Here is a 24,602-nt window from a genome sequence, read left to right as displayed (position 1 = left end):
TTCACCTTTATTTAAGATTCAGCAGATGCCAGCATGCAATGTGAAAATATTCAGAGCCTGCTGCCAAATATTTGGTCCCAACGCTGCTGTCAGTAAACTATTATTTCCCACTTGGTTCACTTCCTGGTTCAGCATTATGATAAATAACTGATCTTGTGCCAAGTAATAATTGTATAATTCTGTAAACATCCATGTGGCTTCATCTTGAAACAACTATAAATGACTAGCAACAATCTGTTAAGAATATGTCTGCAATCCACATGGTTGGCAAGTTTAATGACAAACAACAGAAATCTGTGCAGATCTTATTGCAGAATGTATATACTGTTACACTGTTATACTATAAGTGCGTGTATTCATTTTCACTTTACAAGTTTGATGTTTTGCAACAGCGCTTAGTTAATAAAGACTTAAATAAACTTGAATTTGAAATTTGTCTAGCAGCATGCATTTATTTAAATTATACATTTTCTTCTACATAGAAAGGATCTTACTTTACGAAAATGCACTATGTGAGCCAAGTTTCAAAGACGTGATTAATGATGATTGTCACAGACATTGTAAGAACTGCTTATGCACGCAGAACATATATTCATGTTAGATCTTACCTTAAATATCTGAGAGAAGTGTAAGTACAGCCATAATTTTAAGGCAGCCCCATCCTGTGAGCATACACACATTCCTATCACTATATATTGAGAGGTTCTGAAAATTACATCCACAAAATCCTCACCGGTTCCACAAGAAGCCATAAATTCAATAAAACTGGGCCCTCATTTACACAGCATATAATGCAAAATCCTACTGACCACATTAAATCAAATATGCACAAGCACTACCACAACAGTGGTTTACTCCAAAATAAAATATGTTCAGTAAAATTTGAACCAAGTCAGATTTGAAAGCCCATATGGCAAACAGTGTAACCAGGCAATCTCAAAAATATCTTGTTGGTGAGTCAGCTATGTATAAAGCTGATTCGTATCAAAGGGCTTTGTAAGGAATTTGTGATACTGTCCTGCCTAGCAAGGGCAAAAAATAAAACATCTCAATTAGGTTAAAAGAATTAAGGGTAATAATGACATAGTTTTTTTTCACACCATAGTGAACAGTGTATGAAGGTCTTCCATCCTGAATATGTATTAGCAGAACTGTAGCAAGGGTGAGGTGAAGGAGCCGCTTTGGTTGCATGTTGTTGGGGGTCATGATGCAAATGGCAATGAAGAAGTGGAGGACCAGCAATACATTTCTGGCTTTCACTGAAGATCTCAATCCATCATTCTAATCATTAATTTAAGCAGCTGCAGCTGTTTAAATGAATGAATCATGGGATATTGTAGCAATGAAGAGCAAGAAGGACTCTTTAACTTTGGAGAGGTGATTTATATATTTTTTTAAATCACACAGTTTCACACATTTCTCATTTACATCTCACTATTCCCTCATTTGCATAAGACGTTTTAATTCACTTTCTAACTGCTTTGCATAAGTGCAACTTTTGTCTCTGAATCCCACCTCACTTGAGCTTGTGTGCAAACTACAACCACATAATGCCATGGTTTCCCAACTACTGAAAAAAATCTGGCTAGAAGTTTGAGGTTCACCTACTGATATATTTCTAAACAATATATTACATTTCTTGCAGCAGTGATCCTATTACTCATAAATTAACTATTTTTGTGACCACCTCACACCAATGATCTTCATCTTATACTGAAAATGAATGATGTCATAATGATTTTATTCTAACTCCAAAGTGTTCATAACTTAGTATATGAAGGACTGCTGATGAGGTGAAATGTAGTATCAGCCCTGTTTACAAACAGATCTATTCTATAGCACACAACAATTTGACAGAAAATCCCTTAAGCGATTACACTTAAAAAATTTAATACTGAACTCCACATATTTAAAACTTATAGCACTGCAGTGCAATGAACACTTCTGTACTCTGAAACTTTAACAAGCTGCTTGCTACAAATGTAACAGTTAAAGTAATGATGATAAGCTAAGTCGTTCAGTGCTACAGCCATGACTACAAAATGTAGTACTGACCACATTCTTGCACCATTGATACCTGCTGCACATACACCCTAACAACCTGTGCCTGGGGCAGCCATCCCCTTTGCATCATCTTAGCTATGGCTCTGATGGAACATATCACTCAATGAGAGGGACAATGAAAGGGTAGTTGATATTATTGTTCAAGACATGTGATAGCCTCATTTGGCACATGTATGCATTTTGAGTGAATTCAAATAGACTCAGGGACTTAAGAGTGGGAAAGAAAGAGAACAAATGATATGGTCTAGTTAGTTGCATGGCTAGCAGAAAATCAATGCTATGTTACAGCATATTTGATAGGTGAAGTGAAAAAATACAAATTATTAAGGAAGAACAGAACAAACTGTTGAGCAGAAATGAGCTGGCCATAGAAATTAATAGTGAGTCAGTAATTGTTTTCCTCTACAGGTGAGGCCAAGCTCTTGGTTTACATTTAAAATAAATACTGATTCAGAATAACTTCTGGAAGTTTAAAGTGATGGCTAGCTTCCAGCAGGTTAGCACTGGTGGACAGAATTTGTGAGTAAAATTTAAAGAACAATTCTATAGGTAAGATGAAGAAACACAGCTTTTGTTTTATTGGTATTTAGAATAAGGCTGATGTCAGACAACCATTTATGAATGCTATCAAAACTGAGCTCAGTATTAGCAATTATCTTATTGGTATGAGGGCCTGAAAAGAAAAGGACTGAGATGTCTGCCAGGATAACAGTTGCTGGTGATATCCTTCACAGAACACAATTATTACAGGACCAAAGACACATTCTTATGGAATTCAAGTAGTTAGTCAAAAAAGACTTGATCTGAAATAAGCACACCTTTCATTCAGTTGTTTATGTATCAAATAGCTATTTAACAACTCTATCCCAAAACTGGAGAAACCCCATAAGCAAGGCAGAGGAAAGACATTTTTTTTAGTGTTTACCACCTAATTTAGTGTAGCTAATAACTGTAGCATAGCCCAGATACAGGTTTGCTGCATCTGTGTATATTTGTAGTGACTGTTGTATTCTGAGCACATTTTCCAAGCCAACTTTGATTGGAAGGGGCCCTTCTATACCCTTGTGAGAGAAGTGTGCTGATTGGAACCTGTCTGGTGAAGAGTGATTGGTCTAGGGCTAGAAGCAAGCACCCTCATTGGTTCTTTTAAGTTTTTTTAAAGTTTTTTTTTTAATTTTTAGCTTCTATTATATAAGCCCCACGTTTGAGCAGGTTTCTGCTTGTTTGCACATTGTGCAGCACCGCTCACTGCTACACAATTGTGCACCATAGCTGTACAGATAATTTCAACAATTTTTTCCTTAGATACAGGTGTAGTACATTAGTGTAGTCCTCAGCTTTAGTACATCTCTGGTCTAAGAAGTATTTCTAGTGAGCCATGACATATTAATCCACCAGCCAAAAACCCCATCAGAAATACCTATCTACAGAGCACCTCCTAGATCAGTCCTGAAAGCACCCCCTTTGTGAGAACAGTTCTTCAAACCTAGCATTATGGATAGTTGGACTACCATTTTTCTCCTGCCAGCCTTGCTGACTTGGGTCTCCTGTGGCAGTGTAACAACTGCCTCATGTGCACTGACATCCCTCTACTAATAACTCACTCTAGTACAGAGTGCGAGAGATGTATCTACACCAAGAATCTTGAATCCCTGCACTGAAGAGGTTGTCAGCTCATCCACCACTACTCATGTACATAGTATGTATCCAACACATAAATCAACATACGCAGAGGTTCTCTCAAAAAAATTACCAAAATAACAGAGACCTCCAAAACAAAAGACTGCTACAACTAACACAGTTCCCATAGCACCCAAGATACATAGCAACACCAGTGTCTCGCCTACCAAGCCCTTAAGGTGTAACACTCCAAAAACAAATTGTCTTGTCATTGGAGACACTATAGTGAGACACATGGATGTCCCACTCACCAGGTTAGATAAGGTCAGGATCAGCTGCCTGTACAGTGCCAGAATTCATCAGATCATGCATGCACTCTGGTCTCTCAGCAACAAGTACCATTATGACTCTGTCATGGCTCATGTTGGAGTGAACAACCTGAAATGTTGCCTCTCTGGACTATATGAAGAGAGACATGACTGAGCTCTCCAAGTATGTGTCCCAGGCAGGTACTTCCCAAGTCTTGAACAGCATATTACCCTCACATAGAATGATGCCACAATATGAACAAAAATCAATTTTAATAATTGGCTTAGTTTTTGGTGTCATTCAAAGGAGATCCAGTTTCTGTCAGCCTGGGATGACATGGTTTTCAGATCAAGCTGCTTTGCCAGTGATGGTTTGCACCTGGCACCACTAGGTTTTCAGCTACTAGCAAAGGCTCTTGCCTCCCCCATAGTGCCTGTTTTAGGCAAGGTCACAAATACAAAATTGCCAATGTGAAAATTGCCAACCATAACAAAACAAGGGTTATGATGCTAAACACTAGGAGCTTAAACCAAAAACTACACACCCTGGGAACACTCCTATCACTGGAGGATGTAGATGTCTGTGCAGTCACAGAAACCTCTTTCAAGGCCTCAGAGAGTACTCCACCCTTGCAAGGCCACAATGGCTTCCACCCCTTCTGACCACAAAACGAGCATGTGAGAACCAAAGGAGCTGGTGTTTCTATCTATGTTAGAGATAAATTCACCTGATGACTAGTTAGGGGTTTGGAGTGCTTATCCATGACTGAGCTTATCAGCACTGCTTCCCCTGTGGCTGCAGCAGCAGAGGAGTGCACTGCATCCAGTGTGGGTATACCCCCCATATGACAGCCTAGCAGGGGTTCCCACTGCTGTCACATGTCACAGCTAGCCACCGATATGTGGCAGTGTTAGGTCTCAGTCAGCAGTGGTGCAGGGATATCATCTGGATACAGTCTGCTGCTACCCATGCTGACATAGAGGTGATTTGTGTGTTGCTTGGCATTTGGTGAATATATCACTTATTACTGCCAATGCCTTGGTGAGGTCATGGAATCCAGAGAAGTTGCCATTCTAGAACTCAAGAGAACTATAATGGGACATATATCTTCCATATCTACCTCTGTGAGGAGGATACCAAGTGCCACAACCAGAACTTTGTCCAGCAATGTTGTCCATGGCTGTAGGTGGGTATACACACTCAGTGCTCATGTCAGACACCATTGCTGGCTACATAGTCTTCATCTGTGAGGCAAGGGGGATCTCACTCCATCACTCCATGTCACGGCCACAGCTGCCAGCCTTAATGGAGAAAACATCTCACAGGTGGAATCCATACAGATCTCATTCCCACAGTAGCACAACTTTCATGCCACAGCAGCCTGCAGTCCGGCCAATAGAAAACAGACAGTGGCCAAAAATCTTAGTCATGCAGTGACACCACCCCCAGGCAGAGTCCAACAGAGCTACCCCCTCCCTCTCACAATAATACACTATATATGACAAAGGATAACACTTGCCAAAAGACCCTCATGTCCAGCTAATGTGATTTGCCCCCACCCAGGTTGTGATATCAACCTCTGTCATTGTTTCATCTGCAATCTGAGTAAATGATAATGACTGTGTCCCTCCCATGTGGTGTGTGTGTTGAGATAGTAAAATGCACAGTGTGACATGACCATGCACTGCTCACCATAGCCTTTACGTAACACTACATGCTTCATGATTTTGCTGTGTGTGACATTGCACTGTCACTGTATACATGTCATGAGCCCTTAGATACAGAGAAGATGTCACAGATTTGCTTGAGCTGATATATACTGTGCCCATTGTTGTTTGAAAGGGTTTGATGTAGCTGCATCTTGTTATCTCACAGCTTTTCTGTCATCATTGGATGATGTCGGTGCTGGCTGTAACATAGGTGGTTGTAAGGGGTTTAGAGTTGCCCAGGACAGGTGGTTGAATGTCTCCTAGTAATCATGTTATATAGCATGCAGCATGCTATGAATGTCTTGTAAGCAGTGACAGGGACATACTGTAGAGACCCCTCAAACATATCCAGAAGGTGAAACTGTGTCTTTAGCAGACCAGTCACACTCAGTGATGTTTCTAGTTTGTGTGCAGGTAGTGTTCTATTGCTTTTCAGTCATGCTGTGTGGGTTCCTTAGGGGTATCATCAGCCAGGGCTCCATTTTGAATCCTACATCACCTGAAACACATTGTGGGTGAGGGGACATGTGCACATCGTTATTTATATACCATAGGAAATACAAGTAATTGAGCCACCAGACCATTTATGCACCCCCTTCTCAAGAAGGCAAAGCAGGTTAGTCCCAGAGTACGTTTATGAGTTTCCATCTAATCATCCAGGTTTACCCTGAAGGGAGCTAGGGTGTCACTTTATTTAACTTACAGGGGAAGTTTGTACCAGAGTTATTTATGTGCTGGTGGAGCGAGAGTTTAACCTGAAGATTTAAATCCCCAGTTCTGACATTAGTGAAGCTGTTTAACTTGTAAAGAAATGGAAGATCAGGGAAGATGAGAAAGAATGAAAGGCATAGATCATCCCACAAGAGGCAATAAGAATCTAAGTAACAGGATAGTGCTTCAAGCTTTTCCTCATACAGCAGGAATTCTAAGACAACAGTCTTCTTAGTTAGGAACCTCTGTGGCATTTCAAGTTGCTTAATATGTGTAGAAAGGTACATCCCAAAAGGAGAATTGTATTCAATAACTGCTCTTATTAAGGCTAAACAGAGAGGTATGATACCTTATTATGACCTAGATATTGGTTGTGTTAATCAGAAGGATTCTCTGATTACTGCTGCTACATGGTGGTGCAAAGAAAGAGAGAGAGAAAGGAAATTATCAACCCAAGTTCCAAGATCCGTGACTACATTATCACTTTAGAGTGAGGTATAGACTATACTGTACATTGAGGAAGGAAGTTGTTTGTAAAATGTGACAATACTAGACTTTTTCAAAGTTAATTTTAACCCTTTTTCCAAGCATTATTTGATCATGAGGTTAGTTCCTGCTTTAATGAATGTGTATCAGATTGAGATTTGACAGTATCATCCATTTTGCAGTCATCTGCAAACTTAGCTAACCAAAGGTTCTGATTCCTGGACTGGAAATCAGAGAATTTAATTCTGAAAAGGAGTGGTCCCAGTGCCAAGCTCTAGGGCACTCCACTAGCTAGCTTCATGCTTTCTGAGGAGGCGCCTGCCACCTAAACTATGCTGGTTCTATCTTTCAGTGAGTATCCACCTCACCATTTATGGGTTTATATCTATGGCTCTTAGCTTATGTGTGTATATATAAAGGTCAAGTGTGTGTTTGGGCAACAGCTGTTTAGTCGACTGATTAGGATTGACTAAGCTGCTGGCTGACAGGTGTCTGAGACTGCACAACTCCCAGGATTGGGGAATATGTCTTACCTCATGTTTGTGTGATTTTGAAATTAGTATATATAATTAGCATAAGGTGTGGGGGGCACAGTCCCTACATGGGGGGGGTGCAGTGTTTTTTTTTTTTTTACTTCAAACTGTGCATGTGCTAAGGCTGCTTCTGAGTTTTCATGTTTTTGCATCGATATTTTGCATGTTGTCATTTGATTTATTCCAGCTTGTCACAACATTATGCTGCTGTGTAGACACATTAGTTATGTCCACCCTGCCTATCTTCCATCCTTGATTCTAATAACACCTCTGTCTCTACTTCAACACTTTAAAAATCCTCACTTTTCCTGTTTTACCTCTCTCTCCCTTTCTCTCTTAACTTCTTTACCCCTAACTACTTCTTTAAACCTCCTGTCAAGCTTATATCACAACATCTATTTCCTCTAAGAATCCTGACATGATAATTATTTCTACAGAATCTGATGACCTACTTTTTTATGCTCAGGACACTATCAGAGGAAACTAACCTGCTACTTTATTTTCTGTCTCTATGGTATCAAAAATGTTAGTAAAGAACTAGATAACAAAGACAATGTATTTTACTCAAGACACTGACCTTACATACAAAGCATCCTATAAATCGACTATTCAATTTTCTTGTTGTACATATGAATGCTTCCTGTAAATATCTTTGATAAACTGCATTTGATACAATCTAACTGATCATCTGTCTAACCTTGTGGTGTAATGCGTAACCTTATGACGTAACTCTGAGTTGCTCTTAATAATGGGCTATTTACTCTCCGTATTTGTTGGTGTGTTAAACTATTGTATATGTTTGTGGACCTTTTCTTCCCTGGGCCTCTGCTGAAAAAGGGCACTAGCTCAGTCAGACTATCCTGGTCAACAAATGTCAAATAAATAAATAAATATAATTGCAGTCTGCAACAGCAAACACTCATATCAGCAAATGTTTTTTTCAGGCTGTAAATAACAGCAAATACTGGTATGAAATTATTGATATTTAAAATGGAGTTTTTGCAGGTAAGCTTTTATATGGGATTGTAGTGCAGCAGGGTAAGAGGAATTTGCCCTTACCTCACTGTTTTACAGTCTTGGAGTTGGTATATATAACTGGGGGGGGCGAGTCCAGGGAGACTTGCCCCCGCAAAAAAAGTTTAAATTTTTATTGTTTTCAGTCAGTTTAGATTTGTTGTTCACTACTGTTGATGTTGGATGTTTGATAAGACAGTCATCAAAAATAGAGATAGATAGATAGATAGATAGATAGATAGATAGATAGATAGATAGATAGATAGATAGATAGATAGATAGATAGATAGATAGATAGATGCATAGATAGATAGATAGATAGAGATGTAGTTATATGTGTGTATATGTGTGTGTGTGTGTGTGTGTGTGTGTGTGTGTGTGTGTATATGTATATATATATATATATATATATATATATATATATATATATATATATATATACATTCTCAACCCCTTTTCCCATTTTTGCACTTGGAGTTAGGGTTCCACTTCAACAATGACAATCTTCTAGAGCCATGGTTTACACCACAGGGTGTTTAGCCCTGCTGCAGTAGTTCATCTGTACCACACTCTCACATCTGGGGCTAATTTAGACTGTCCAATCAACCTGCTGCATGTCTTGGAATGTGGGAGGAAACCATATAGATATATATATATATATATATATATATATATATATATATATATATATATATACACACACACACACATATATATATATATATATATATATATATATGTGTGTGTGTGTGTGTGTGTGTGAGTGTGTTTTTATCTGCTTACAGTAGTGCCTGCACTTATGAATTAGGTGACCCTGTGGAATTTTCCTATGCAAGACGTCATGTATTGCAGATGTGGGGATCATGGGAGTTGCCAGGATGCTGTGCAGACACATTAGTTATCAATCCCTGTGTCTTGCCCATTACCTGACAGTTGACAGAGCAGTAGACTTTCTTACTGACGTACCATTGCCAAACACCTCTTGAGGTGTTTTTGCTACATAAGTAAAATCTGGCACACCCAGTATGGTGAAGAGGCTGTTAATGTCATATAAGCCATGTATGATAGTGTCGCTCTCCCCAGGTGTGCTGGGAAAAAAGATTTTGCTTTTACATATGGAATTAACATATTAAGAAATGTACTGAGTATTTTGAAAGCTGAGTGCTGTGATACACTCTTTGTATCACATTTGTCATTGGGAGGTTCCTCTAGCACATATGGTAAGAACTACATATATCTTGGTAACCACTGGTATTGGAAGTCCACAAATTCTTCATGATCCTGCTTTGTGTAACGCTTGTCAAATAATTACCATATGATACCTCTAGCACATGTAAACAGTTGCTGGTTGGTTAATCGCTGCTATGTAATCAATTGTCAGTTCCATTCCAATTGATGCCACTTGTCACAACATCATGCTACTGGGTGCAAGGTACTGGTGATTATAGTCAGTAAATGCTGGATTATGACCACTGCTGTTGCTTCTCTGAACATCCTTGCCTGCTGCAACTCCAAAAGTTTCAATGGGTAGTTTGCTCATATAGTGTCATTCAAGTTGCTTTGAACCTAGTAGACCTTATAACTATGAATCATGATGACCTGCTTTCAGATTAACTCATTTGTGTCAAATTAGGAACTTATTAAACTCTGTTCCTTCACTTGCATATCATTATATGGTCATTTGCCTACCCAATTTCTTGTACTGTTTTACTTACTGCCACATTAGTGCTGATTGTTACTGTTACTGTGAATGACAACATGCCTGAGTGTGGCTGCCACACAAGCAGTGACATGTCCTAAGTATTATGAGGACTGAATATGAATACCTACCTTAATGCTTATGCTTTGACTTATGTTTTTTTTTTTTCATTTTTTTAATTTGTTAAGTGGCGTAAGTCCACAGGACATGTCCTGTTATAGGGGAAAACTAAAAACAAGTCTGGTTAAGTGGCTTCTTCAGACACACAGTATGCATATGGAAATGGAAGGAATCATACCCTGTATACTGCATTACAGAAAGCAGCTTATTAACAGCTCAGAGCCTTAATGCTTTAATCTTCTGTGCCAACTTCCAGACACACACACACACACACACACACACACACACACACACACACACACATATATATATATATATATATATATATATGTATATATATGGATTCACTTTAGAAGCTCGAAATACTGAAATATCGAATTTTAGAATTTCAAACCCATAAAGTGGAAACCTGAAAAAACACGAAAACCCAGAAGCACAAAATTCAAAATCTCGCATATCCGAGATGTTAATTAGCGCTTCTGGTGTTTCGCTGTGGTTATGGATTCAGGTAAGTGTTTATGTTTTAAGAGTTTTGGGTAGGGGCTGTAGTGTGCGTTAGTGTGTTTTGTTACTGTGATGTGTGTGTGCGAGGGGAATGTAGCTTGTGTGGTGGTGTTTTCTGTGTTTGTGTATGTAGTGCAACCTTGGAGTTAGAATATTTAAGTAGGGGGGTGTGGGGGGATGGGGGATGCAGGGGGGCTTTTATGTAGGACAGGGTGTGTGTTTGTGTGTGGGGAGGAAGGTGTGTGTGTATGTGTATACCAGAAGCACTAGTTCAACATCTCGGATATGCGAGATTTTGAATTTCACGTTTCTGGGTTTTCGTGCTTTTCAGGTTTCCACTTTATGGGCTCGAAATTCTGAAAATTGATATTTCAGTATTTCGAGCTTCTACCAGGTAAGGGGTGAAATCTTATTGTACTGTTTTCTTTCTTCATGCTCTGTACATTCAGTTTTCAGACCATTATTTTCTGACCCAGACATCAACATTCACAGTTGACCAAAACGTTGAAATTGCAAATGTTAGCATGATAGTATTTATGCACCAAGCAACAACCTCAGTGCATGCAAAAATCAAACTTAAAAACACACCCAAAAACATTGTTTTTTGCAGGTGGGAAAGCTGTCCTGTACCTCCCACTCACCCTGTTAATTATAGCTACTAACTCCTAGATCAGGGATGGGGTGCATTCCCCAGCCTCAAGAATTGTGTGATCTCACAGATTCACTTCAGAATGTCGAATTTCCAAAACATCGAATTTCATATGGCCGAGACCATATGATCAAAGTTTTGAAATCTCAAAACCCTGAAATGAATCCAAAAAAAAATACAAAACCAAGTTTCTGAATGTTTGTTTTCAGGGGGGCAAGCCCTCCTGCACCCCCACACCTCCGCTACAAAATTTACCAACTCTGAGATCGCACTACAGCGAGGAAAAGTGAAATCTCCTGTTCCGTGCTGTATGCAGATCTCCATTCAGAATTTTGAGATTTAAAAACTTTGATCATATGGTTTCAACCATATGAAATTCGAAGTTTTGGAAATTTGACATTCTGAAGGGAACCCGATCTCACACACCTGTTGACGTTCTGCCTATTCGACCAAAAGTAGCTTTGACAATATTGAGTTCTCATATATTATAAACTGTGTATACATTCCGCCCCAACTACTACCAAATGTTTTTACTGTGTTTCAAGTAATTTCGTTTATGGACATTTAAAACCTTGGATACTTGTGATCCCCAGCTTATGAGGCAGTGTCTATGAATGTGGTAACAAACATCTCTTGCATTTGTTTCCTATCTGGAGAGGTATTATGAAAGATGTATTCTTTTTCTACAGAATTTGATAAAGTAACTGTGACGTTTCACAAGTCTTCCAATGGCACATGGTATTATAGCTTGTTGGCTGAATTACCAGGTTCATTGCAGAATCAAAAGTTAAATAAACACAAAAGAGATCTGTCTTTAAGACTTCAGAAGTCATGTTATCCAATGAGACTGTTTCATTCTGACATTTTTTTATACGTTTCATACATTACCAGTTAAATGGAGATGGCAGTTCTGAGTAATTTAAACTCCTTTTGCAGGAAAATTAAACTTTATCTGTATTTCTGTAATCATCCACCCTTATGATAAAACTCTTGATTCATACATATGATGTGTATTCTATTCCCACACCAGGCAGATTGATTGATGACACTGTGGTGCAGCATAAGGGAGGTGCTGTACTCCTGTATGTGCTGTTTTTCAGATGAGACTTTAAACCAAGGCCCCATCTGCTTGAATTTGTGGTAGATGAGGCGGATGTAAAAGATCCCACAGAACCTAATGAAAAGAATAAAGGGAAGACCCCAATGCCCTGACCAAATTTCTTCTAGTAATATAAATACTATATTATATCTCCCCAAAGAGAGGCTAATAGCCTAGTGGGTCTAACCAGGTCATCAAAGCATAAATAAATAAATGCATGGAATATACAGTTAATTTTGGCACACATTGTGGGTTGAAGCATTCTACATTTAACCCACCCCATTGACTTTTATAGATTACTCATTCAGGAAGTATAATTTTAATTTACTTCCTGAGCTTTGTTCTGGATTTGACAGTCTTATTAAGACAGAACATACTGTACTACATTTAATAACTAAGAACTCTGGGATTTATATCAAACAAACACAGTAAAGTGGTTATCTGGCACACAAATTGTTATGAAACAGAAGCTATATGGAAGATTATGAATATCATATTTTATATCTCATTATATTCAGATGTTTCTAGTGCTTTTAAAAAAGATATGTATTTGTTTATTGGCAGAGCTGTAGAATATGGAACAGTTTCTAAGTGTAATGTAACTCAACTCAGAGTTGCTTTTCATTAGGTTCCAAATATTTACCTTTGCCAAAGATGTATAAATCGCTAGTAACACCTCCAGGGTATCAATTTTTTTTAGGCAGATGTTCCTTAACAGAACATTGGTCAGAGTTTTATCATTTAAATTTATCTTACACATGTGAGATCCAAAACACAGTATAATTCTAAGTTTTGGCATTGAGGAATGATATATAATCAAAGCCAGATTGCTTTCTTGCCACTTTTGATTTTGAACCCCTCTACATGTCTATCCCTCATGAGAGGTTCCCTTTTTTCTGGCTGATGCAGTAATGCACTATTCTGAACACAATGAAACAAATGATAGTAAGTTCCTGCTAAAACTAAGTAAACATGTTCTTTGTAATATATATATATATATATATATATATATATATATATATATATATATATGTGTGTGTGTGTGTGTGTGTGTGTGTGTGTGTGTGTGTGTGTGTGTGTGTGTGTGTGTGTGTGTGTATGTATGTATGTATGTATATAAAGAGAGAAAGAGCTGCAGTAAACTCTTCTGAATGCATTTCATCGACAGAGTTTACTAGTTGTATCAAAATCTCTGCTTGTCAATTGCAGGAGGTTTCAAAAGTAGGAACATTGGCAGATCCTTTGCTGTGTAAGATTTGCTTGTAATTTTACTAGGCGGGGTTGTTTCTATTCCTGACATTTTCAGATATACTGAACATTTCAGGATTACGGGTAAATGTGTGTGTGAGAGTACTTTCAGGTTGAGGTTACAGTAAAGGCTGAGGAAGGGAATGCATTTAGTATTTTGTGTGTGTTCATGTTTGTTAAAGAATGTCCATAAGGGTGTGTTTCTGGATTGGGGTAGAGTCAGGGCTGTGTGTGTGTGTGTGTGTGTGTGTGTGTGTGTGTGTGTGTGTGTGTGTGTGTGTGAGAGACTGTCTTATGTAGTTGTACTGTTAGGGAAAAGGTTTTTGGTAAGGTAATGTGTAGGGTTGGGTTAATGTTAAAAACAGGGTTACGGTTAGCAGGCATGAGTAAGGTAGTGCAGGTTCACCAACTTGTCCATCTTTACCCGTGTGCTAACCCCACCCATGACTGGCACTACCCCTAACCAAAGCTCTACACATTACCTTACCAAAATCATTTTTCCTTAACAGTATCAATGTTCAGGCAAAGTATTTCTGCAATACTGCTAATTTTTTTCTTTTCTCAGCTGACAAAAAACAAAAGGAAAGCTTTTATTTTCCTTTTGTTTTCATTGAAGTTACTGCCTTTTTCCCTGATTTTTTGTTACTTTCATCATAAAGAAAACCTTCTGCACACTATTTTTTTCTTTTTATACATTTAAACACATGCACACAGACACATAAATGTTTGTTTTGAAAGGAAACTGTATATATAAATTAAATGGATGAAAAGGAGACTTTTTTCATGCTTATGGTAATTTGTTTATTTAGTTTTAGAAATGGAGGACATTTATAATTCAAAAATAATAATTTTCTTTCATTGCCTCATTGCTGGATGTGTAGCAATGATTTCTTGATGATTACTGACTTACCTATACTAGAAAGTCAACTTTTTTGTTCAAAATTTTAAAACAACTGTATATTTCATTTGATATTTGCAACTAACCAGGCCTATAACCAAATCAATTTTCTTGATGTTGTGGTAACCAGAAATTTAGATGATAACATAACTACAGATTAACACAGAAATCCTAATAGTAGCAGTATTTTAGTAAATGCTTCAATATGTGATTCCCTACGCCTCCTCAAAAACAAACTTGAAGAGGTCCTATTTAGATGAGTTCATTTCATAGACGTAGAATGCTTTGATCACTGATTTCCATACAAGATCACTGCCAGTGCAAGTTTTAAGTATCTACCAGCAGTGATTCATTTATCTTCATGTTTTCCTTTTCTTCATTTTGACTGTGAATGTTGGTATACATAAATTTGTGGAGTGTGGGGGCATGCTTCCACGTGGTGTTGTAGGGGACTTACCTCCCTGCAAAACATGTTTACATTTTTAGGAGGTATGCTCTTATCTAGTTGTGAACATAGAGTCTATACCTAGGTGAGTTGTAACTTGATGAGTCATAGTGAAAGCGGCCTGCTGAATCCCTAGACATCAAATATAAAATCTCAGGTTTTAAGATTTTTACATATTTGTTCTGGTGACAACCCATATTAACTAAGGTTCAAGGAACTAGTTATGACCATGATTGTTTGAGTAATGTTGCTAGATCTGTTCAGGCTAAACAAACAAAGCAATTGCAGCTATAAGTCACAATAAATTCTTGATAAACAGTGACAGGTTCTATGTACAGTCCCAACACTGTCCATTTTTAGTACACATCCCAGTATTAGCTATGGGTATGGCCATACCTCTCAACTTCTTTGCACAAGACTTCTGGACAAAGTTAAAATACTGGGGAACAAAGGCACAGAATCAGAGACAATATACTTAACAAGGTAATAGAAAACAGTTTTGTATTCATGTGCATTTCCTGAACAATTAGAAGTATGAAACTCTAATGACTGGCATTCCTCATGATCATCAACCCACCTTTTCCCATTTTCTACATGGTGTTGAGATGTAGTATTAGCTGTTGCCATCTGTTCCTCAGTTCAGTGCCACTCTCCCACCTGCCTGACTGTCACAGGTTTCCTTTCACACAATCCATCTATCTCTTGCTGGATATCATTTTTCCTCTTGTCTTATCCCTGTCTGTCCCAAGTCTTCTTCACCAGATTGTCTTCTGCTTTTCTGCATATGTCTGAACCACTGTAATCTGTTCTCTTTGACCTTCTTTTCAATTGGAGCTACTTGGATTTCTGCTTTGATGTAATTTATTCATCTTTCCTACAGTGTGCCCCAGTCTCAGGCACTTCATCTCCATCACCTGTAGCTTCCTCGGCTGTTCTACTTTAACTGCCCAGGTTTCTGTACCATACAGTAGTACTGGTCACATCACTGTTTTGTACACCTTACATCTCAGTTTCTTTGACATTCTTCTGTTACATACTACCCCTGATATTCTGTGCCATTTGGTTGTTGTCCCTCTGATTCTAGTGCTAACTTCATTCAGACTTCCTTTCTCATCAACTTCCCCTTCAAGGTACTTGAAACTGTTGGCTTGTTCCACTATTTCCCCTTCTATCTTATTTCTTAGCTTCCATTACAGCTTTAGCTGTACTTAGTTTCATCCCATGTACCTACAGCTTAGCATTCCATCCCTCTATCATTTTCTGAAGCTCTTATAGGTTCATAGGTTCATAGATTAGTACTAAGGTAGCTACCATTGTGGGGCATTTTAAGCCTAGTCAATTACCCCATGTGGGAATCAGACCTTGTACCTTTTGTTTGTAAGGTAAACACCTAAACCATTATGCCAACCTCCCTTTTAAATGAAGGCTGAGGGAATCAAACCCTGTACCACAAGAACTACAGCTTGTAATCTTAACCCCTGTGCCATCTGCCAGAAAAATTATTTATGTATATCACTCTCACAATTAATATTTATTTAACGTTTGTTTACCAGGAAATTCCGACTGGGACAGAGCCCATTTGGAGCAGAGGCCTGGGGAGAAACGCTCCAGATGCATGGGTTTGGAATGTGAGAGGAAACAGGAGCACCTGGAGGAAACCCAATTGAACACAGAGAGGACATGCAGACTCTGCAGAGAAGGCACTCCAGGCAAGAATCGAACCATAGAACCTCTTGTTGTGAGACGACAACGCTAACCACTGTACCATTGTACCGCCATCTTGTTCAGAGTCTGCCTGTAATGCCACATCATCTGCATATAGCAGATTTATTGATCTGTCTCCTGTGACATGTTTAACAACATAGTCTATCACCGGTATGAACAACAGTGGGCATAGAGCTGAACCCTTACACACATACTTCATCTGAGAACTCCTCTGTGAGTCCACATTTTGTACTTGTGTTATTTGGTCATACATAGCCTGGACTAATTCTACCAATATTTCTGGGACTTCAAACCATTGCAGGACTGCCCTTCTATCTTTGTCTTGCAACCTGATAGAGTTCCTTTGTTGCATTTCCTGAGTCACTTTTCAGAAGCTAGTAGAGTGCCTCTGATCCCGTGTTCATTGCTATTACAACTGCTCTGTTATCCTTTTTAATGACTGAAATACTTAGTAATTTACTGGAAAATTTAAAATTTTCCAAGAGCCAGGGGAAAAATATGAGACAAAATCAGAGCAGTTTGAAAGTAGGAGTGTAGTCTACTTACTATGATTTGTTGGGCATATCTAGACGTTTAGAATATACACCCTGACTGAAATGTACTCTGCATAAATATGTATCCAAATCTAAGACTTTTATGACTATTATCTCAGGATGGAAATGTCATATTAAACAGGTTATAACTGGTTTGTATATTTAGCTACATGCTGTGATGACTTATTTTACATCAGAAAAAGTTAATATCAACTTAAAGTCAGGATTGTGAAGCATAACTTTGACTTTAGAGTTTACAAGTTATCTGAAGCTTTTGTTAAACATTCTTATGTACAAAATCATTCCAGTTTTTGTTTTATGAATTTTGATCATGTTGTCTGATAGCTCCATCTACGTCTTTTATATTATTAGACCACAAGGAGAGCATGTGTATACATGTTTAGTTCAAAATTCATAGACTTGTTTGCTATATTATAATAGTATAATTTTTACAAATATGTATATATACTCAAAGTTGTAAGCAAGGGGGTTAATGGTGCTTAATTATTGTATAGCTAAGGACCTGTCATATTTTGCTGTGATGTATTTATTCAAGTGGTGTAGCTAGTTTTTTTTTTCATTTCTGAAACCAGTATAGTGATTGCCTTTTCTCTTAATAATGCATGCTGCTATATGCTGATCTGTATGCTGTCGTTGTTCGATTTTTTTGTAGACCAGTTCTGGTTTCTCACAAAAAGTACCAGTCAAACCTTTACAGTACACTATATTATTGAGAGAGGAGGTAACCACCTAGCCTAGATCACTTTATTTATTTGAGGTTGCATAAGTTGAGTCAGACGGATTAAATGCAAGACAGTACTTTTGGACAGATGGGTGTGAATACATATCATAGGGCAGATGTTAGTCAATTTTAAAATTAGCTTGGGCTATCAACTCACCTTTTATGCTTGTAGGAAGTCAAGAGAAAGAGTCTTCTGCTGTGTCCTTTCCTGAATTAGGTAGAATGTATAAACAGGGGGAGTTTAGGAATGGACTATGTTCTCCTGGTCTCTCCTTCTCCCTCGGGAGAGTGATTGGCAGGCAGGTCCTAGGGTATGGACTGGATTAACTGGTAGAAAGGGACAGGGTGTCTCTCAAGCCTTGCAGGAGGTAGGGCTAAAGGCAAGAGAAGTGAGAGTAGGTCCTGAAGTTATATAACCTAGATCACGATTTGAATAGGACACTTTTTTTGTAGGACTTGGTGAATTGAGTATCTTGTAGTGCCAGTCACATTGACTTTGTCCATGGCCAAAGGCAGGAGTGGATTCAGTTGAGGGAATTGGGACAGCCCCGTGCTGACACACCCATTAAATTCCCCACCTTTGGAGTGCATACTAAAAATGTCTGTAGGGGTTAGGGTTTTACAGAAAAATCAACTCCTGAATTACAATTCCTATGATAGGCTGTTACCCAGAGTTGCAGGGAATTGATTGATAGCAGTGTACCTCACAGCTGTCAGGACGCAGGCAGAAAAAATGTATAATACTAGCTCTTATGAAGCAGATTCCTTTCATTACTGTTTTTCAACAACTCTGCCATAACCAACATAAAAATGGTGTCAATGTCTAAATGTGCCAGAGGTTTGTCATGTCCAGTAATACTGAATTATGAAATTAAGTGAAAATGATGACTGGGAATAAGTGAAAACCGGCCTTAATAGAAAAGGTACAGGGTGCTTACACCTGTCTGCTGATTACTGAGACTGGAGTATAAATGAATCAAAAAGCTTATGATAAACATAAAGAGGAAAATGGGGAATGGGAGTGGCCTGGATCTGCTACCTGCATTACTATCATTGAAAGGGGAGAGTCATAAAATGTTAGCCTTCTTTTCCATGACAGTGGTGACAGTTTCATTTGCATACTGCACATGTGAAAGGATCTAGCCACATACTTGTTTGCACCAATGGGAGCAATGATTTGTTACTGTATGTGGGTGATCAGTACCGTTTTCTTGTTGGACCACACAGTGCTATCCATGTTACAACTTCTTTTTTTTTTTCAAAACAGGTTTATTGTTTTAACATATAAGAGAAATATCATAACAATTTTATACAAGTAATTAAAAATAGGTATTATTATAATATTCAACAAAACAACTAAAGTATTTACAAAGACATCCACTACAATCAGATCAATTAATTAAACTAAAATACCATGCTATTGAAATTAAAATTTTTTTAACAAATTTTGTAAATTATCCCATACAATAAAATAAGATGTTTTTCTATTTGTTCTAGTCCTAATTGTGTTTATTTCCATATGGCACACTATATTCATAACATTTTTAAATTCATTGAACGAAGGAGGTGTATCTGAAATCCAATTTCTAGTTATTATTTTCCTAGCCACTGCTAGAATAGACCATAACAAGGGAAGCTTAACCTTTTTAACACTTTGAGGTACAGGTGTGTTGAATAATATAAGATATTTAGAAATAATGAAATTATCTGTAAAAAGAGCCTGCAAAAATTCATTAATTGACTTCCAGTATTCTTTCAATTTTATACAGTCATAAAACATATGAGCCCAGTCAGCATTAATTTCTACATTGCATCTCTTACATAGATTATCTTTATTATTTATTTTATTCATCATCAAAGGTGTATAAAAAGATCTATGTAAAAATTTCCATGTATAAAGTCTCCAGACAATGGAAGACGTAGTTCTATAAGCAGATTCCAATATATATTGTTTATCTTGTTGATTTGGTGGGTCCCCATTAATAGAAGTGAAATAATTCCAGTATGAATCTACACTGTAAAAAGTTTCTTGTCTGATAACTTTATGTATGTATGAAAGTTTACCTTTATCAGAAACTTTATGTTGTAAATTTAATATCAAGTAATCAATCAGTGTTGGAATAGATTCTTTAACAGTTATAGACATTAAATCTATTTTATTAATGAGATGTTGTCTAAAGGTCTGAACCTCTAACCAGCAAGTTTCTCTTAGATCAAATTCTTGTTTTAAGAAATCTAGATTTTTAACTTTATTATCAGATATCAACTGATACCAGTACTTTAGATCATTATCTATAGCTAAATGAGTTCCTTCAGAAGTAGATGACAAAAGCATACCCTGAGTATAGATTATAGGAAATACAATAAAATTCCATTCCCTATACTTAGGGTGCATGAATATAAAGTTACGATAACTAATAATAATATTTAATGGGTAACAAACCATATGTTTAGGTGTAATGGGTGAAGTACAAAATTCCTTTAGTAACCATAACATGGAGTTATTTACAATCATATTTTTATGTGTTAAGGAGATTTTCATGAAGTGTATACTAATTAGCTCCCAATAATCTTTCCATTTTGTGACATATGACTGATCTATTAATAAAGTAATAACTTTTACAATAGAAGAGATAGTATATAAATTAAAGTCTGGAAAAGAAATACCCCCTTGAGACCAGCTATTAGTATGTTTCTTTAATGCAATCCTAAGTCTATTAGGTGCCCATAAGAAATTTAACATTAGTGTGTTCAGTTTCTTGATAATTATTTTTGTAGGTGGAAGGATTATTGATTGTATTAAGTATAAAATCTTGGGGAATATTATCATTTTAATAATTGTAAGTCTCTCCTCCATAGTAAAAAACATATTATTCCAGGTATTAAAAAGATTTTGTATATTAAGAAAACAGGTATTATAATTATTATATATAATAGATTTAATATCTTTAGATAGTATTATACCTAAATAAGTTATCTGACCTGAATTGGGTACATATTTAGTAAAATCACTAATGAGAATATTTTTTCGTGTATATATAGGTAGTATTTTAGTTTTTTCTTCATTGAATATTAAACCGAAATACTTTTAAAATTCATCATGTTATCAAATAGAGACTGTATAGAAGAATTAGATCCTGCTGATGTAATTAGAACATCATCTGCAAAAGTTGAATTTTGGATGTTGTATTTTCATCTATTTCAAAACCCTCTATGTCAGTACTGTTTCTGATCAAATTAGCACAAGGCTCCATTACTAAAGTGAATAATAGTGGAGAAAGTGGACATCCTTGTTTTGTACCTTTAAGAATGGGTATTTTTGTGAAACATATGTTCCTACCTTAATATAAGCCAACGTTCCTTTGTATAAATGTTCAATTAGATTTACAAATGCATCCGAGAAGTTTGTGCACTTCATTAAGGTAAACAGATAGTCCCAACTTACTGAATCAAATGCTGAACTTATATCAAGACTAATAAGTGTTAAATCTTTCTTTTTCCTATTTGCAAAATCTATTAATGTTAAAGTTCTTCTTATATTATCAAAAGTATTTCTATTTACAATGAAGCCTGTCTGATCTATATCTATAATGCTGGGAATGATTGTCTTCAATCTATCAGCAAAGATATTCATAAACATTTTATAATCAACATTAAGTAATGAGATGGGCCGATATGAAGAACATCTAGTTGGATCTTTATTAGGTTTTAAAATTGGCGAAATAAATGTATATTGCCAAGATGCGGGGTTATTAACTCAGTTTGGGCCAAAATAAAACCTTATGTATTAATGAATATGTATTTTTAGAAAGGATTTTATATATCTCTGGTATAATACCATCATTACCCGGTGCTTTGTTTGATTTAAGCTTATTTATTTGTGTAATAACTTCTGTATATGAAATACTCTTGTCCAATAGTTTAATCTGTTGTTTATTAAGCTTTTTATTCATATTTGTGGTTACAAACTCCTTTATTTTATCTTTAGGTTCCATGTTAATATTATTATGGTTAATTTTGTGAAAGTGATTTCTAAATTCATCTAGTATTTATGGTATACTAGAAACATTCTTCTTTTTCCTTAGAGAAAAGATTTCTTTGATATGGTTTTGTTTATTCAACCTTTTTGTTTTATTTTTAAGTCTATGTAAGTATTTGGGGCTTATTGAATAAGACAAAAACTTGTATTTCTCTAGAGTTATTTTAACTTTATGAGTTAAAATTTCTTTGTATTTCTCATTTAGTTTGTTTATTTCTTCAATAACTTTCTTGTCCATAATATTTTCTTTATTATTATGTTTATAAGAGTCTAATTTACTTTGAATATCTAACAATTCCTTATCCCAAGATTTCCTTTTATTATTATACCATCTGATACTTTGTCCATATAGATATGATTTTAAGGCATCCCAAACATAAACAATGGAGACTTCAGGAGTGTTATTTATGTCTAAAAATGTTTTACTTCTGAAAGTATATATTTTTATAGTCTTTTAGTTGAGTTAAGTATGCTGGTATCCTTTTGATCTGAACATTATGAGTATTTTTATCATGAATTCAAAAACAATTGAATTATGATCAGATATAGGACATGAAATGATTTTGGAATTAATTAAATCTGTTACCATCTGGTTAGAAATAAAGACCCTATCTATTTTTGAATAAGTTTTGTATCTGTTAGAAAAAAGGTGTATGGTAATGATTTTGAATCTATCTGATTATTAATATCATTCAAATGATAAGAATTAGCAAAATCCTTTAAATGTTTTGCATTAGATGTAATTCTTCTCTTTCCTATAGTGGTAGTATCACTTTCATGTAGTATACAATTAAAGTCACCAGCTAAAATAATATCTCCTATAGAGAATTATATGATCTTATCAAGATGATGTTTCACTGTATTAATACCAATTCCAGGTATCCAATATACATTAATTAAAGTGTAAGTCTTCCCATTAATTTGTATTGTAACCATACAAAACATTCCTTTGTCATCCTGATAAGACTTAATGGTTTTAGGAATGGGCATACTTTTATTCCATAAAATAGCCACTCCTCTTTTTTCTGAGTGTGCTCTGAACTAACCAATACTGTATATTTGTTTGTGGCTAGTTTATCAATATCTTTTTTTCAAGAGATGGGTTTCTTGTAGGAAGACTAAGTTGGCCTTATGTAAATTAATGTATCTTATTAGGCTTGCCCTTTTACATGGATTATTCAATCCATTAATGTTTAAAGAAATTCCTTTTAAAGATGTCATTTGGCATTTTTAAAACTTAAGAATCTTATGATCAAAATAACAAATAACAAGATAAGTAATGTTACATCTCCTCCTTTAGGTGTACCTTTAAATATAGCTGTATTTATTGAATCTCTTATGGGATTTCGTATAGGATTCAATTTTGTTTGTAGTGACAATGAATGTACAAAATATATTGTGGATGTCAAAACTATATACAAATAACAATGAACAAGTGAAAATAATGTAAGGATTAAACCTTGCATCCAGCCTGGAGTTATAAACTTCAACTTAGAGTAGTATTTACCACTCAAGTTAATCCCCTACCCTAAGCAGCAGTACGTCAGCTACCACCTTATCAATTTAATACTAGTTATATTTAACTGAAGTTAACAGTTTTCAATTCAATTATCTAGCAAGACAAGACTACACATTTGGTAAAACAGCATCATATAAACTAAAATAAACTTTTTTTTTTTTTTTTTTTTAAAACTGTTCATACTACTATATACATCCATGTAATATAAAACACTTGTATTCAAATAGCATTCAAATAATCTTGATGTTAGAAATCAAGAGGAGAGAAAAATAAGTTCTAACATTCATTTAAATCAAAAACTTTGGCTAATATGATTCATACATTACATATATTAGGATGCATCTATTTTCTGTCATGTAAATACAGTTAACAGCTTCCAAAAAAAATCTTGAATTGCTTGTATATGAGCATTTACTCAAACTCATTATTGCCAATAGAATAAAATATTGTATTCATAGAAATTGTTATAAATCATACTTCATAGTTAAGCAGATTCTCAGAAACATTTATATACATATCTACATACACACACATACACACACACACACACACACACACACACACACACACATATATATATATATATATATATATATATATATATATATACATACATACACACATACACATATACACATATACATATATATATACATATATATACACATGCATACACACACACACACACACACACACACACACACACACACATACACACACACACACACACACACATACACACACACATACACACACACACACACACATACATATATATATATATATCTGATCTCACTGAGTTGTATCTTTACTGAGCACCATCTTACATTGCTGTCCCTTCAATAAATCTGTCTGCTTTATACAAAATAATGCACAGCAAACACATTTTAGTAACCAGATTTTACAAACATGCTATACTACTGCTTTAAAATATAT

Source organism: Protopterus annectens, chromosome 6.part0, assembly GCF_019279795.1.
Source record: "Protopterus annectens isolate FY-2018-M chromosome 6.part0, PAN1.0, whole genome shotgun sequence".
Taxonomy (NCBI): domain Eukaryota; kingdom Metazoa; phylum Chordata; order Ceratodontiformes; family Protopteridae; genus Protopterus; species Protopterus annectens.
This window is presented reverse-complemented; position numbering follows the sequence as displayed.